Here is a 16,677-nt window from a genome sequence, read left to right on the forward strand (position 1 = left end):
ATGTGCTGATCTGCCTATATTGAACTTAAATCCCTAAAATGGATCCTAGTCAATCCTAGCAGAGAAACTTTCTAATGAGTTGTAGGATTCTGTTCAAAGTTTACTGAGGTATTTGGCATGTATGTTCACCATTTTTATTCATACTGGCCTGTAGTTTTTTCAGTGGCTGCTGCTATAGCTTTAACTGAGTTTGGTGTCAATATAATGTTTGCCTTATAGAATGAGATGGGAAAATTCCTTCACCTTTGTGGATTTTCGAAAATTGGTGTTACTTCATCTTTAAGTGTTTTCTAGAACTCAGCAGAGAAACCATCAGTTGGAATAATTGGGACTGATTCTAAATAAGCCAGATTGGAATTTTCCTGGTTATTATAGTTGTAGCTTTGTTTGGTGGTACTACAGTTCTACTTGGAAAATGTGAACCAGTTGTTTGGAAAATTTTTTCCTCCTAGTTTTCTTACACGCATCATCTCATGGAAAGAAGTCATCATTGGGGAAAAGCAACCCTTTTAAACTTCAATGTGATTCGCACTGTCCTAAACATATGTTTGATATTTTTCTGTCCTGCATTGTGAAATGTTTCTAAAGCTTTTAAGAAATACCAACAGAGTGTCAAGGCATGAGGACTTAGAATTAAATCTAAACTATGAAAAAGTATGAAAGTTGTTACTCTGAGAACAATAGATTGTTTTCATTTTTTTATATGTCTAACTAAGGTATGCTTTCATCATGACTCAATTGCAACCCACTTCTTTGTTCCGTCCCACACACACACACTCATTTTATACAGTAGCTGGATACTGTTCAGTAGACATTATAAGAACATTTACAACAGAGAAAACAAACATTTTCTTTCTATGTTATAGTAACAGAGGAGTAGTCTCAGTTAATTGAGAATAATGCTTACATGTGATTAAGCAATTTTATCAATAGTCCAATGTAGTAGTGGTGCAATTATTATCTTAATTTCATCAGGTTAAAAAAACCACAAGGTCTTGTAGGTTAAATAAATGTAACAGCTTAAAGTGAACCATAATATCCCAAAGGGACACTTGAGGTTATTGGTGAAATCAGTAAAATAGTGTCTGGATACTTTAAGTTAAAGCTGAATAGTGTCTTGTGAGAGAGCTTCTAGAACAAATAGTCATTTTGTAATTAAGTAGATGTAAAAACTTTGGCCTCAGGAAAGCATAATTCCAATACAGACCCCAGTTTTGTTTTGCAATATAAATTTTGTTCTTCAATCATTAAAGTAGGGATGTTAAACATGATACATTGCTAGTAGGATGACTTTCTTCCTCTTTAATTGTACTTTAGGGTTGAATATATGATAAATCATAGTAAAATCAAGAGTAAGTACATCTCACACATCATAAAATCAACCACTGAAATAAATTTTGTGTATATAAATTAAGGTACTTTTAAAAAACCTATTTCTTACTGCTATAACATCTACTAATTCTAACCTTACATTCTGTACTTGTCATGACAGCATGAAAATAATCTCAGTAATATAATTTGGCATTTTACAATACTCAGATGATTATTTGTAACAGTGAATAATATTAATTGATAATAATTTGAATGCACATTTAAATTTTATAAAAATTACTTCAATAGGCTGTAATTATTTTTACACTCACTTTAGGTAATATTTTATATTCATAATATGTCATCACTTTTTGTTAAAATCACTTTTGACTTTTAAAAAGTGTTGTTAAACTTACTCCACCTGCATGTATCTACCTGGTCAGAGCTCAGGCCAGAAAAAACTCAGTGGTATTAAAAAGAAACATAGCTTTAATTCAAATTGCAGATTTACACTCTTTATGGTTTGTCTTATTTAAAGACACGTTTTGACTCAAACTTACTTACTATTCATTTTGTCATTCAAATTCTGCAAGGTAGTTATTGCTATGAGGGAAGAAAAAGGAGATAAAGAAGAAAATTTCTCATGCCCACAGAGCTCATGAGATGTAGAACTACTGTTTGAATATGGTTTTCAAATAACTGCTATGAGAAAGAATAATAAACAACAATAACAAGAAAAACAAAAATAATTCCATCAGAAGTATCCTACATTTATGAAGTTTTTGCTCCACCTAGAGCTATGAACTAAGCTAGATCCCATTTAGTAGATTTTTATTTAGTCAAGAGTCAGGTGGAGGTAACCTAAATAAGACAAAACCCAGAAAACTGCTTTTGGTCCACTTCAATTATGTCAAATTCAGAAGTTTCTCCTATTTTCCTTACCTTCCATTAATGAGACCAGAAATGATAGCAAAATGCACACTAAAAAAAGAACAAGCCAAGTATTGTGTGTGGTTCATACCTGTATCCCCAGCATTTGGGAGGCTGAGGTAGGAGTAATGTAAGTTTCAGGCCTGCCTGGACTACAAAGTGGAGCCAATGGCAGACTGGGCTACATAGCAAGACTATGTCTAAAAAATTAAAACTAAAAGGAAGAAGAACAATAGACCAGCTAGAAAGCTAAGTCACTAGGACTTTAATTTCACATTCTTCTTTTTTTCAGTTTATAAACTAAAATAAACCCGGTGAAAGAAAAGAACGTGGGTGGAAGACCAAAATAATTTTTAAGGAACTTCGAATTAAAATTTAAATCATCATAGGAAGAAGCAAAATGAGAGAAACTGGGGATTTGGGCTAGAAAGATGTTTATGAAAAAATACTGAGAAAAAAACTAACTTGTACCACCTCCAGTGTGAGACAGAGCATGGTTTTTGGGACACAATAGATTAGGTTTAAATCTTGGCTCTGCAATGGTTTTGCTGTATGCCTTTCAAAAATTGACTAAAGTTCTTTTTAATCTCAACTTCTTCATATTACAAATGATCACAAATAAAACTTAAGTTGGAGGCTTGTGGATGCTAAATGAGGTACAGATACTCCAGTCACGTAAGTGAGGCTTATGGATGTTAAATGAGGTAAAAGAGTTCCTGTCACATAAGTGCTCAATAAATATTAGCTATTCCTAATACATGACGAATCTTGCCTGTCCTAAATTCTTCCTCTTTATAAGAGTGATCTATCTAAGTCACACCAAAGCCTCTCTCTTTTCTGCTCCATCTACACTCTCATCTGACAAGAATGATTAAATGCCTAAGGTCCCTGAAGTGATACATAACCTCTTCTGGATTTCAGTGGCTTCTTCACTTTCTGCACAAAACTGTTCTGGAGTAACTTCTAGTTCCCGATAACAATGCACCTCAGTTCCTTCCCTTGTGAAGTTTATTCTATATGGAGTTTTATTTTTTACTGTACATTTACTCGCACCAATAAATTCTAGCTCTCATTAACACCTCAATCAACAGTGTATGAAAATCTATATTCATTATCTATTGATGTATGACATACTACTAAAGAGTTAGCAGGTTCAACACACACACATATTTAATATCTTAATTCTATACATCTAGTGTAAGTGGGGCTTCTAGCCTCAGCTTACTCACAGCACTGTAATCAAACAACAGACAGAACAGCATTCATCATAATGCTTAACTGGGAAAACATTGTTTTTGAGTTGACATAGTCTCTAGCAGAATTGAGATTCTTTGATTGTTTAACTGAAGCTCTCACTTTCTAGCTGGTAATTTGCTAGAGGCCACCTGTAACTCCTTGCTGTGGTAAAAGAAGGAAAAACAATAATTTTCATTCTCCTATTCTTCTGAGTTATTTGTTAAAATTCCTATGACAAAAGACAAATTAACAAGAACATGTATATGTATGTATATATATATATATTTCAATATATGTATGGGAGATGTCTAGAAAAATAATAATTAAAAAGAAGTGGCTTAGATGTGTGGTATATGTTCTATCTTCCACAAACAACAATACAATTTTACAAAAGTGACAAAAGAATACAACCTTGAGTCCCCTAGGATGGAAAATTGTCAGAAGGCAAATGTGTGATAGAAAATTCCCCTTAATAAAATTTGCAATGAAGATTTCTCCAGTGCCTCCTGCAGGCTGACTTAGGTCTACAGTAGTCTTGGTAATTAAAGTTTGTGCTTTCTCAGAAGGAAGACAAATTTGTAAATTTCAGTCCTGCTTATAAGATAATGTGAGGGAATTATATCTTTTTGTCTGCCAATTGCCTTCAGCTCATAATAAGCATCATGGTTGCATACTCTGCAACCCTTCTGTGGGCCTCTGCAACATTGCAGATTACTATGTGAAAGCCAGTAGGGAAGTAAGTCTATAAACAGGACAGAGGTTATGTTCTCCCTAAACTCTCTCATCTGGAAAGTGCCCTCCCTGCCCAAAGCCAAGAGTAATCAAAATTGTGACATTATTTTAAAGCTATTTGATTTATTTGTAAGTCTTAACTTTTGCCCCCCACCAAATCATATTTTATGTCTTAATCTTCTCTTGTGTTTGTAGTACAGTGATGGAGACAAAATAGTTACTTAAATATCTGTTTAATCAATTCAGTAATAAATGTATAGATATACAGACACATGATTTGGGGAGGATTGAGAATCATTTTCCTGTTACATAAGTAAATTCCCAGACCAGAGTAGAGACGTTTCACTCCTGTGTAGGAGTCAGATATTCAGAGCGGAAGATCCTAAGAAATGGCTAAGGAGCAAAACCTTGACAATTCAAGAGAACTAAATGTATGTGTTGTAATAAAATGGTGAATTCAGCAGCTAGCGTATTTCAGGGAGCCACTACTATTTGAAATCTTCACAAAACTTGCACACAATTGTGCTTTTGATAATGGTGAGAGATGAACTGCACACAATAAAACATGCTTATTGAATACTTTAAGAACATATTATGAAATATTACAACTCAAAGGATTTCAAGAATAGTGAGTCAAAATGGAAAACCGTATAATTAATACTTACCAACAAAAATATAATTTTTTCCTCTGCACTACATTTCAGAGTAAGCATCGGTATTTGTAAATTATTTTATAATAGAATCATTAAGTTGGATGAATATATGTTTGTCATTAAGATTCCACAGAGCAAATACTAGAGTCTGTAGGAAAATAAAAGCAGCAATCACCATGTATTGGCTTTAACAATTGGAATTTATAATATAAAACTTTTGATTTCCAGCTTAGTGTCATAGTTAAAGATTCGGTTTATCTCTGAATCAACTATGAGTTTTGTACTTTATGAAGAAAGACAATTACCAAGTTGATTCAAAGACAGTCATGAATTTTTATGTAATTAAATATGAAGTACTGTATTATCTTCTCCTTTGCTCTTATAACAATTTCCCCTGGCCTCCATGTGGCAAGTTCAGCTGGACCCTGCATTAAAACCTAAGTACCTGGGACACAACAATCAGTTACTTTCTCAAATTATAGTACAGGCATTCTTTCTTTCTGACTCAGATCATAAGTGTTCTTTGTAAATAGAGCATATGACAATGTAACTTTGCTGGGTTTCTGTTCCTGATTTTCTATCCTTACTCTGAACTGTAGTTCTCACTACTCAAAATCCTGTAAGTGTCCTTCCTTTCTTATTCTGTTTGAAACAATTTCTTTGAAAGCCATTCTTCTGTAAAATTTAAGAAAAAAAGAAAGTATTTTACTCATTCAAAATTCCTCGTTTATTTTAAAGCATAGTATGAAAATTTTAGTTTAAGTTTTTGCTCTTCAAAAGTAACTTATTCTTATGAATACCTACTTAAAATCTGAGCTAGAAAATGAACAAAAACATCACATTTTATTAATAACCTGCTTTATGAATTTCTTTTATAATACCATACATTTAAGAAATGTGAATTTTTTTGCAGTATGCATTCAAACCTTCAATCCTCCAGTGAAATTTCCATAATACATTTCCCAGTGTTTCCTAGAATCATGTGTTTAAAAAAATAAAATCAGTTTTTTTCTCTTTAGCATCTAGTTTCATATAGCAAATAATAAAAACATCATTGTTAGTGATATATAATAACGCAGTTTATAACTTCTCCAGAAGGATCATGCCAGTCAAAGGACAGGAAATTTGAAATCCTCTCTACTAGTTGAACCAGAGTTGTAACTAAGTTTTAATAATCACTTCCTAAATAAATGAACTTTACATAAATCATGTACCTTCCAATTATCATTGTTTCTTATTCAATTGTACATAAATTTTTTCCTAAATTATTATTCATACAATTTTTGGAATGCTTTTTGAAGGAAGGAACAATTGGTATGTGGTTGTAGAAAGTGGAAGTTAAGAATTGCAGCAAAATATGTTTTTATTAATAAGATAAATATATACTCAACATGTAAAATCTATTTTAACATCCATTCTGGTAGAGAAATACAGAGTTAAACAGTATATTTGGGGGGAAGTTAGTTTATTTTTAAGTCTAATAAGCTTAATTTTTGGTTTCTTAATCATCAAACTGAAATTATTATTAAATATAGCAAACAATATTGTGTTATGTTATTTAGCCTACAAGTATCGCATTTTGACTATTTTTGAACTCCTGTTTTGCTTTCCTCTTTTCAGCTTCTCAGTGTCTTTATGAGCTCCTTCCTCCTCTCTCCCCGTCTCTCATGCTTATATGCTTGCACACTCACAGGGTCTGATTAAGATATTAAAAGGTTCTTATAGCATTTTCCTTAGTGATTCTTTGAACCTAGATGCAATTGTTGTCATAAAATGTTTATCTCGCTTATTCTAAACTATTTCCATACTGCAAAATTATTTTATTAATTAGCCTCTATGTTCCAGTAGATTGTTTTTATTCTAATGTGCTTTGCCCTTCATAAAGTATTACAATTATTAAAACAGTAGAATCCACTTGTCTTCATTTTACTACCTTGATAATTTATAAATTTTGTAAAAGCATTACAAAATAAAAAAGAATGTATTAAAACATTTGGACACTTAACTTTTATTATACATAAACATTTTGTGATCCACCTTAAATTCAAAGTTAATTACTAAAATAAGCAAACTTCTTAGAACACAGAATATAAAATACAAATTTAAAAAAGATCAAAATTTAATAAAATGCTTTAGCTCTCATTTTCTTTTAAATTTCAGAGCTTGTAAGTATTTTGTGATTAACATTTTCATGATGTGTGGTACTTTGCATTTGCCTGGTATCAATTTCCACCTGAAAAATGGTAGTACCCAAAATGTCATTTTACAGAGATTCAATATAGTATCCTCATGTGTGACAAACTGAACCCAATGCAAATTACACACACTGAAATAATGAAAGCAAAATAGAATGAAAACAGCGGCCAGCTACCTAGTATGCAAATCATTTATAGCACATCTTCTTTTTTTACTGCTTATTTTTATACTCACTTGTGTTCTTAACTAAATTTAGCTATTTCTTAATCTTGCTGTTTTCATGTTTGGTGAAATGGCTGGACTAATGTTCCAGTTAGAAATTTTAGTTAAATGTGCATCTTTGGTTCACCTCTTCTAAATACAAAGAATTAAAACAAACAAAAAACCTGAGATGACAGGAGCGGAAAGATCCAAATTCAGAGGTCAGTCTCATTCTAGTTATTTTTTAGTTATTTTGTGGCCCAAAATTTAAGTCACATGTGATTTTCGTGAGTTACAAATGATTCTCCTGAGAATCTTTTCCCCAAAAAATGTTTTATTGAGGATGTTGGGGTAGTGGTGGTCTTGGAAAAGAGCCACACATGAATGAAATCAATATCTGAGTTATCTCTGATGCATATGAATTTACCTTGGATATTTTCCTTTTTCTGATGGGTGATTTAAGACATATAAACATAGTGCTAGCTAAACTCCCAAAAGTGTCCTTCAGGAAGGTAAAACAGGTCCTGTCTTTCTGGGGGTTGGTGCCAATGGGAGTGGGGAGGATATAAGGAAAAGGTGTAGGAGGGAGAATGTAGTGGAAATATATGTACTCATGTATGAAAATGGTAAAATGAGACATGTTGAAACTATGCTGAGAATGGAGGAAGAAGGAGACAAAGGAGAATCATGGAAGGGGTAAATTTAACTAAGGTATATTTTAAGAACTTTTGTAAATGTAGCAATGTATCCCCAGTACAACAGTAATATAACAATAAAAAATTTTTTTAAAAAGGGTATCCTCACCTACGTGGTCAATTTAATGCCTATCTTGAGGTACTTCTAATCAACCTCATATTTGAATAATCATTCAATGGTTGCAAAATATTGATTTCATTATTATACTTCATTATCTTCATAAGAACCTTGTGTTGAATTAAGCAAAAGGATTTTTATTCTGAGTTCATCCCTAAAAATCTTCCATAAAAATCTTAGGCAATTTGTACTTGTTCAAGCTAGAGTGAGTCATGAATTTGACTGAGGTCTTTTATTCAAATGTTTTTTGTTTTTTCTGATACAAAATGTTTTGACAGTCGAACTCCCCCATATTTCACCAGGCAACTTGTTAGCAGAACAAATTATGTTTGTTATAATTTATTGTCACAACAGAAAATATCATCTTAACAGAATTTTAGCAGTCTTGCAGAAGAAGGAAACTCAAAGAATGATAATAGTTTTGAGGTCTAGACTTAAGCAGTTTTAGATACGTTTTATAAGGCGATGAATTGACTTAGAAAATATTTATTAAATAGATTTTTAAGGTTGGTGGACATAGAAGATGAACATCTCAGAGGAATCTAGTTAAGAGATATTTTGCAAGTAAGCTGTGTGCTCATGAGAACAGAGTGGTATCCAAGAAAACCTGACCTTCAAGAATTCCCTGGAGTCAACAGTGAAACTATGAATTGGTACAAGGTCTTAACTTTCCTGACAAATGTTTCATGGACTAAACACTGCTAGTGCAGGTGCTCCCAGTCCTAAAATCACTTTTGTGGTCATTCATCACTGAAGCCAAGGGATTCATTATGACCTTCTGGGAAATTTACCATTCCAGGTTTACAGTGCTCTTCAAAGAAACAAAGTTTCACATTATTTTTCTGATAGTGACACAATATACCTCAAGTTTCCCTCTTCTTGTTGGATGATCTTTCATTAGCCCCTTTGATTAAGGAATACTGCTCAGCAACATTTCAAATTCTGAAAATAACACAGTATAACATTACAAGGCAGATTTTCCAAAGGTTTTATAGTCTACATGCAAAATTGGAGCAAAATGCCTCAAGAGAATACAGTCCATTCTTTATCTGAAGAGGTAACAGACAAAATAAGGTGAATTCATAAAATTTAAGTTTTCTTGACTTGTACTCCATATTGTTTAAGTGATATCAAGGATTTAAAAAAATTCTATGATTCACATGTGTAACATTCTTGCAATAAATTAGTATGTGCACTTTATTTAGTGTCCAATTTTACATTTAGAGATATTCTAGCTTAACCACTATATTTTATTAACTAAACAAGAAATTTGTCAGGTGAGAAATTGAATCATTTTGTAATTATTTTAGCTCAGTATGATTCAACTAGAAATTGTAATAAATGAGATTTGTTACTAATTTCTTGTTGCAAATAACAAATACATGAGAATCAAAATTATTATTTCCTTCCTTCTTTATTAATATTATGTAGGAGTCAATTTTCTAAGCAGCTGAGATAATGGAACAGAATTTATCCAGAGATTTGCTGAGGACCATGTTAAAGACACTCATGAGTTTACTGAGATAGAAGTACACTTCCAGTTTTCTGGTACTAGCTAATACTGTTTATACTACATAGTCAAGTGACCAAAATAACATTACATATGTTAATATTTTGGTATGACTGATATGAGACACCAATTACAAGAAAAATTTTAACTAAAGATATCATCAAATAATAGCATAGTTATATATGACAAAAATCAGATGATTCACCTGCATAGCAAGCTTCATAAACATGAGATGGACCTTGAAAACATTCCATCATGGTTTTGTTTCTGTTATTATGAGATTAAACCTTTTGAATGTTAAGCAAAATTTTTAGTTTCTAGAAGTTGTTTTCATCCATTGTTTCAGTAATTGTTAAACTTCCCATACTAAGTAGAGCATAATATCCGATTATAAATTGGTTAGTGGCTGTTGTTTGATTACCAGCATAATATCAATCAGTGGTTGCATCTATTAGTGATGTATATATCCTAAACTTAACTGTATACAGAAGTTCAAACAAAACAGACAAGGTGCCTTTGGATTTGAATCCAAAGCATTTTCTCCCATGAAAGTCTTTTTCATGAGACAAACTCTGTATAGAGCTTACCAGGGAGAACAGTAGTGGTAAAGTATCTCTAGTATTGGTGATCAATAGCACATATTCCATAGCATTTTTACAGTAATTTCCTATCTCTGCCTTAAATAAAATAGGCAAGCTAATAGGGAAAAATGATCATATCACAAGAGCAGATGAGTGATAAAAATGTGACCCTCATACACATAATTTTATAAGTAAAAGGCTCTCCAGTTCTTCAAGTTTGGATTCATTTATGCACAAAGTTACTGATACATGATTGAAGAATAGCTGTAATTCTATGGGGAGATCTACAGAAAGGTTACTACAATATCATTTAATTTCAGATTTCCTTTCATTTAATTCATGCATGCACATTATGGTATCAGATGTAGTGTCAAATAGGAGAAACAGATATTCCTCAGTTAAAAGTCCAAATATAACAGTTCAATCTGAGCCAGAGGAAGTGTCTGGTTTGCCAGATATTCTAGACTGTTGAATTCTGAAGGAGAAGTTGTATGAAAGTGGGCAGGATTATGTTTGAAATCATAGTTCCTATATTAATAAAAATTATAATTATTGCTGTATTTGTATTAGATCTATATTCCACATGTGAGAGAAAACATATGGCTTTTGACTTTCTCAGCCTGGTTAACTTCACTTAAGATGATGTTTCATCCATTTACCTGTGAATGATAAAATTTCATTCTTCTTTGTGACTAACATTCCACTGTATATAAATACCACATTTTCTTAATCCATTTGTCACTAATGGGGCCCCTTGGCTGTTTACATAGCTTAGCTACTGTGAATAGTGCTGCAATAGACATGGGTATGAATGTAACTTTATTGTAGCCTGACTCGTATTCCTCTGGGTATTTCCTTAGCAGGTATTTCTGGACCATGTAGCAGTTCTATTTTTAGTTTTCTGAGGAGCCTCCATACTGTTTTCTGTAGTGGTTGTACTAATTTACATTGCCACCAGCAGTGCATGAAGGTTCACTTTTCCCACATCCTCACCAACATTTGTTGTTTGTGTTCTTGATAGCTATTCTGGCAGGACTGAGGAGAATTTTAATGTGGTTTTCATTTCCATTTCTTTTAGGGTGAGCATAGTTTCATGTGTTTTTTAGCCATGTGGACTTTGTCCTTTGAAAAAGTCCTGTTCAGTTCAGTTGCCTATTTCTTCATTGTGTCATTGATTTTGGGGGGAATTTAGTTTTTTGAGTTCCCTCTATATTCTGGTTATCAGTCCCTCACTTGACGTATAGTAAGTTAAGATTTTCTCCCTTTCTTTGGTAGCTCCTTCAGTTTAGAAACCATTTCTTTTGTTGTGCAGAAGCTTTTTAATTTCATGTAATTCAATTTGTCAATCCTTTCTCTTAGTTGCTGAACCATTTGAGTTCTACTGAGGAAGACATTGCTTATGTTTATTGCTTTCAGTGTGTTCTCTGCTCTTCCCTACACTAGCTTCAAAGTGTCAGATCTTTTATTAAGGAAACTTAACCCACGTTGTACAGGGTTAAAGGCATGGATCCAGTTTCAGTTTTCTCCTGGCAGATATCCACTTTTCTCAACATTTTTTGAAGTGGTTGTCTTTTTTTCATTGTATGTTTTTGGCACGTTTGTAAAAAATTAGGTGGGTGTAGCTGTGTGGACTCTTACCTGGGTCTTCTATTCTGTTACCTGGTGTTTATATATTTTTGTGCCAGTATCTTTCGCTTTTATCGCTATGGCTCTCTATTTTAGTTTGAAGTTGGGTATTATGATACCTCCAGCTTTACTCTTTTTGCTTAGTATTGCCTTGACTATTTGCTGTCTTTTGTGCTTCCAAATTTTCTTTAGGGTTAATTTTACAATCTCTAATGAATGTCATTGGGATTTTGAAGGGAATTGCATTGAACATGTAGATTGTTTTTGGTGTATAGCCATTTTTACTTTGCTGATTCTGCCAATCCATAAGCATTGAAGGTCTTTCCACCTTCTGTAGTCTTGTTTCTTCTTCAATGGTTTATAGTTCTCCTTATAGAGGTCATTTACATCCTTTGTTAAGTTTATTCCTAAGTACTTGATTTTTTTGAGGCTATTGTAAATTAATTTTTTTCCTTTATTCTTTCTTAATCTGTTCATTGTTGGCATACAGAACAGCTAGTGATTTTTTTTAATTATTCATTTATTCACATGTGCATACATTGTTTGGGTCATTTCTCCACCCTGCGTGCACCCCCCTCCCCCACTTCCAGGCAGAACCTGTTCTGCCCTTATTTCCAATTTTGTTGAAGAAAAGAGAGAAGTACAATAAAGAAGACAAAGCATTTTTGCTAGTTGAGTTAAGGATAGCTTTACAGAAATATTCTTAGCATTGCTTTTGTGTACACGTGTTACAAACCATGTTGAGTCATCTCTAACTGATCTTTACAATGGTTCCTGATCCCCTTCTCATGTTAACCTCTGTTGCTTTAAGGTTTCTGTATTAGTTCCTCTGGAGTGGGGATATCAAATGTTTTCATGTTTTGGTTTTTCTACCTATTCCTGTATCTCCCGTATGTGCTCTCTCCTTGTCATGTGATCCAAGTCTAACCACATTGCTGCGTTTGCCCTAGTTGATTTTGTATCCTGCTACTTTGCTGAAGTTATTTATTGTGTCTAGGAGTTTGTTGGTGGAGTTCCTCAGATCTTTTAGGTATTAGATCATGTCATCTGTAGATAGGGACACAGTTTGACTTCTTCCTTACTTATTTGTATTCCTTTTATTGCTTCTTCCTATCTTATTGCTTTGAGAGGGATTCCAAGACTATGTTGAATAGGAGTAAACAGAGTGGAAACCCTTGTTTCATCACTGACTTTAGAGGAAACTTTAGAGGTTTCAGTTTATCCCCATTAAGTATGGTATTGCCTATAGGATTGTCATATACAGCTTTTATTATTTTGAGATATATTCCTTCTGTTCCTAGTTTCATCAGAGTTTTATCATGAAGGAATGTTGAATTTTATCGAAGATTTTTTCTGCATCTATTGAAATGATCAAGAAGTTTTTGTCTTTGCTTCTGTTAATATTCTGTGTTATATTTAATGATTTACACATTTTGAACCATCCCTGCATCCTTGGGATGAATCCAACTTGGACAGTTGTTTTTGAAATGTCTTCTTGTAATATCAAAGACAAACCTTGTGTGACTTTTTCTTTGTAGGCGTTATTGCTAGAGCAGGATCATCATTATTTTATATATAAAACCTCACTTATAGGTTCTTATGAAATGTTTTTTGATAGTTGGGGTCATTTTGGAATCTAGCTTTTGATGGCATATTAGGACTCCTTTTGCTAGCTAATGTCTATTTTTGGACATTGAAGAACAGTAATGTCACATGTACTTTAGGATTTTATAATGGATGATGTGTAAATATTAGAAAGTCCATACTTGAATTCTCTAGGAAGTAGAATTTTCCTTAATTGCAGACTAAATTAGAATTCTACCTGTTCTTATAAAAAATATTTTAAATAGCATTCAGAATATTTCATTATGTATACAACAGACACAAATATATGTATATGTATATATATAGTTATCTTAATCCTATTTGTTTTCTGTGAAATTATGAGACCAAAATCATACTCAGTGTATTCTTCCTCTTTTTCTTCTCACTCTTCTACAATAGAGATTTCCATAAGACATTCTATTTGTTCTATAAGTGCTAATAGGCTTGAGAATAATGGATTATACATTGCTAAAAGAGTTATAAATCTCACTGTTCTTATTTTTGTTTGTTTGGTTTTTGTTATTTCCTGTTGTGTTGATTTGAATAGTCTGAAAATCTTTCTCTATTGAGAAATATATTAGTATCAACTGAAAGTGTTTTCTATATACTGAAAAATATTTAGATTTAAATGGCAAATTTGCTTTATTGTGAATGGCCATAAAATGGAGTATAGGCCAGAATGGATCATGGATGAAGTTATTATAAAGTATTACATCGGAGGAAAAGAAATAGTAGGAAAATGCAAAGGAACAGTAGATTGGCAATGTGCTTGGGGAATATAACATAAAGACAGTTTTAAATTTTTCACATTTTTAATTTCTTATAGTCAGGGAAACAATTTTAAGTCTGAATTTTCTTTTCTAAAATTGAATTCATTTTTTAAATAACACATAAAATGTAGATAATATTGTCTAATATGTGAAGTTTAAATGTTTGTATGTGTATGTACTTTGCAATGTGTAAATTGGGTAAAGCATACATAATTCTGCAAACATTAATCATTATTGAAATCTTCTTTCTAGCTTTTGGAAATATGCAGAAAATTACTGTTATCTTGAATCATTCTGTTATGCATTAGCAGAATAGAATTTCTTGTTATGATTAACTGTAAAGTAGCCCCTTTTGATGAGTTTTTTAAAATCCCTCCTACACCACTATACTCTCCAACCTGTGATAACCACCATTCTACATTCAACTTCTATGAGATGACTTTATTCAGTGCTATACCAGAAAACAGTGACATTTTACCAATTTATCTTTCTGTACCTGGCTTATATCACTAACTAGAATGATCTCCATTTCATACATGTTGTTTCCAATTACATGACTTCATTTATTTTTAAGGTATAATAGGATCTTGTTGTACACATTTGCCACATTTTCTTTATCCATTTATCAGTTGATGGATATTTAATTTGTTTCCATTCTCTGACTATTGTGAATAGTGCCACAATCAACATGAGAGTGCAGTTGTCTCTTTAACTACTCATTTCATTTCTTTCAATAGTAGTATTGATGGATCATATATTGGTACTATTTTAAATCTTTGAAGAACTGCCATTTTGTTGTCCATAATGGCTATGTTAAATTCATGACCACTACTAGAGTGCACAGGTTGCACTTTCTACACACTCTTGACAGTACTTTTTATCTCTACTTATTTCATGTGGGAAGTGGATTATGAGAAGCCTATGAGAACTTGGCATAAGTAGAGTTGTGATCAATGATCTACAGGCTGAGTTTGGCATGGCCCCAGCTGCAGAAGGAGGAGAAGGCAAAAGGCAGCGCAGCTGCTTTTCCTAAGATTTTACTTTCACAGAAGTAGAGAGCAGGTTTTTCTTGTTACAGTGTTGTGCTCTCCTGGAGAACTGTTGCTCCACCTCCTTGTTTACCACTCTATATAAAACACAAGGTTTTTTCACGGGGGATCTGGATTGGCTGGTTATGGGCTGCTTGTGAAGCTTCTGGCTGTTGTGTGTCTCCACCAGAGCAGCTTTCTGCACCAAGATCTTTATATATAGGCATTAAAAAAGCTAAGCTAACCACAAGCTAAAGAGAACATGAGTGCAAGTCTAAGAACTGAGACCTTGAGACTTATGCTAATGCAGTTTTTAGACAAGGCTGCTGTTGTTTGTCTGCAAGTCTGAGCACCAAGACTTTATGAGTGAACAAGGGACAGTGCAAATCTAAGGGGCAAGGCTTTAAGAGAGATTAAAGGAGACATGGGACTGTGGAAGTCTGAGGGCCAAGACTTTAAGAGAGATTAAGGAAAGCATGGGACAGAATGAGTCTAAGGAAAAAGACTTTAATGAATAGAAAAAGGAAAGACTTTAGAAGTAATGTTTTAAAGAACAGAGGAGAAAGACTTCAGAAATAAGGTTTTGAAGAATAGAGAAAAGAAGCAATGAGGCTGTTGTGCATCTTTATCCAAGCGCCTGGCAAATCTGGCCCAATTTTATGCATGTTTGTCCTCTATCGTTTGTCCTTTCTGCATCTCCAGTCACCCCTAGTTAGATAAGTGGGCCAGGAGCAAGACAAAGCTAGCTACAATTTCATAGTTCCATTCTTAAAGGGGTGAAGTACATTGAGATTTTGATTAGTATTTCTCTGATATTTAGTAATATTGAACATTTTTATACATCCACTGAACATTTGTGTGTATCTTTTTTGAGAAATATCTGTTTAGTTTGATTACCCATTTCTAAAAAGTTTGTATTTTATTTGCTATTTTGTTTTCAAGATCCTGGTATATTCTGGATACCAAGCCTTTGTCAGATGTATATCTTGCAAATATTATTCTTTCATTCTGTAGCCTGTCACTCCATTCAGTAGATTATTTCCTTTGCTATGTAGAAACTTTCAGTTGTATATAATCAGATGTTTCTAAATTTCCTTTGATACCTGGTGCTTTGGTGTCTTCTCCAAAAAAATCTGCCAATTCCAATGTACTGTAGCAAGAACTTCCTTTTTTATTTTATTTTTCACCAAGTAAGTAGGTCATTAGTGCTAGTTACCACCACTTAAAACTTCTAAATAGCTTTGATTTGTTATCTATTATTGGTGAGAGATAAGGACATACTTTGTTCCTCTGTATATGTATGCACAGTTTTCCCATCACTTTTTTTAATGAATGCTCTTGACAACTCTGTTGAAAATAATTTGGGTAGAGATTCATAGATTTACTTTACAGTTTTCTGTCCTGTACAGTTTGTCCATGTTTCTGTTTTTATGCCAATATAATGATGTTATGATTAGTAAAACTTTGTAGCATCTTTTGAAATGA

The sequence above is a fragment of the Castor canadensis genome, chromosome 6 (assembly GCF_047511655.1).
Source record: "Castor canadensis chromosome 6, mCasCan1.hap1v2, whole genome shotgun sequence".
NCBI classification, from domain to species: Eukaryota; Metazoa; Chordata; class Mammalia; order Rodentia; family Castoridae; genus Castor; species Castor canadensis.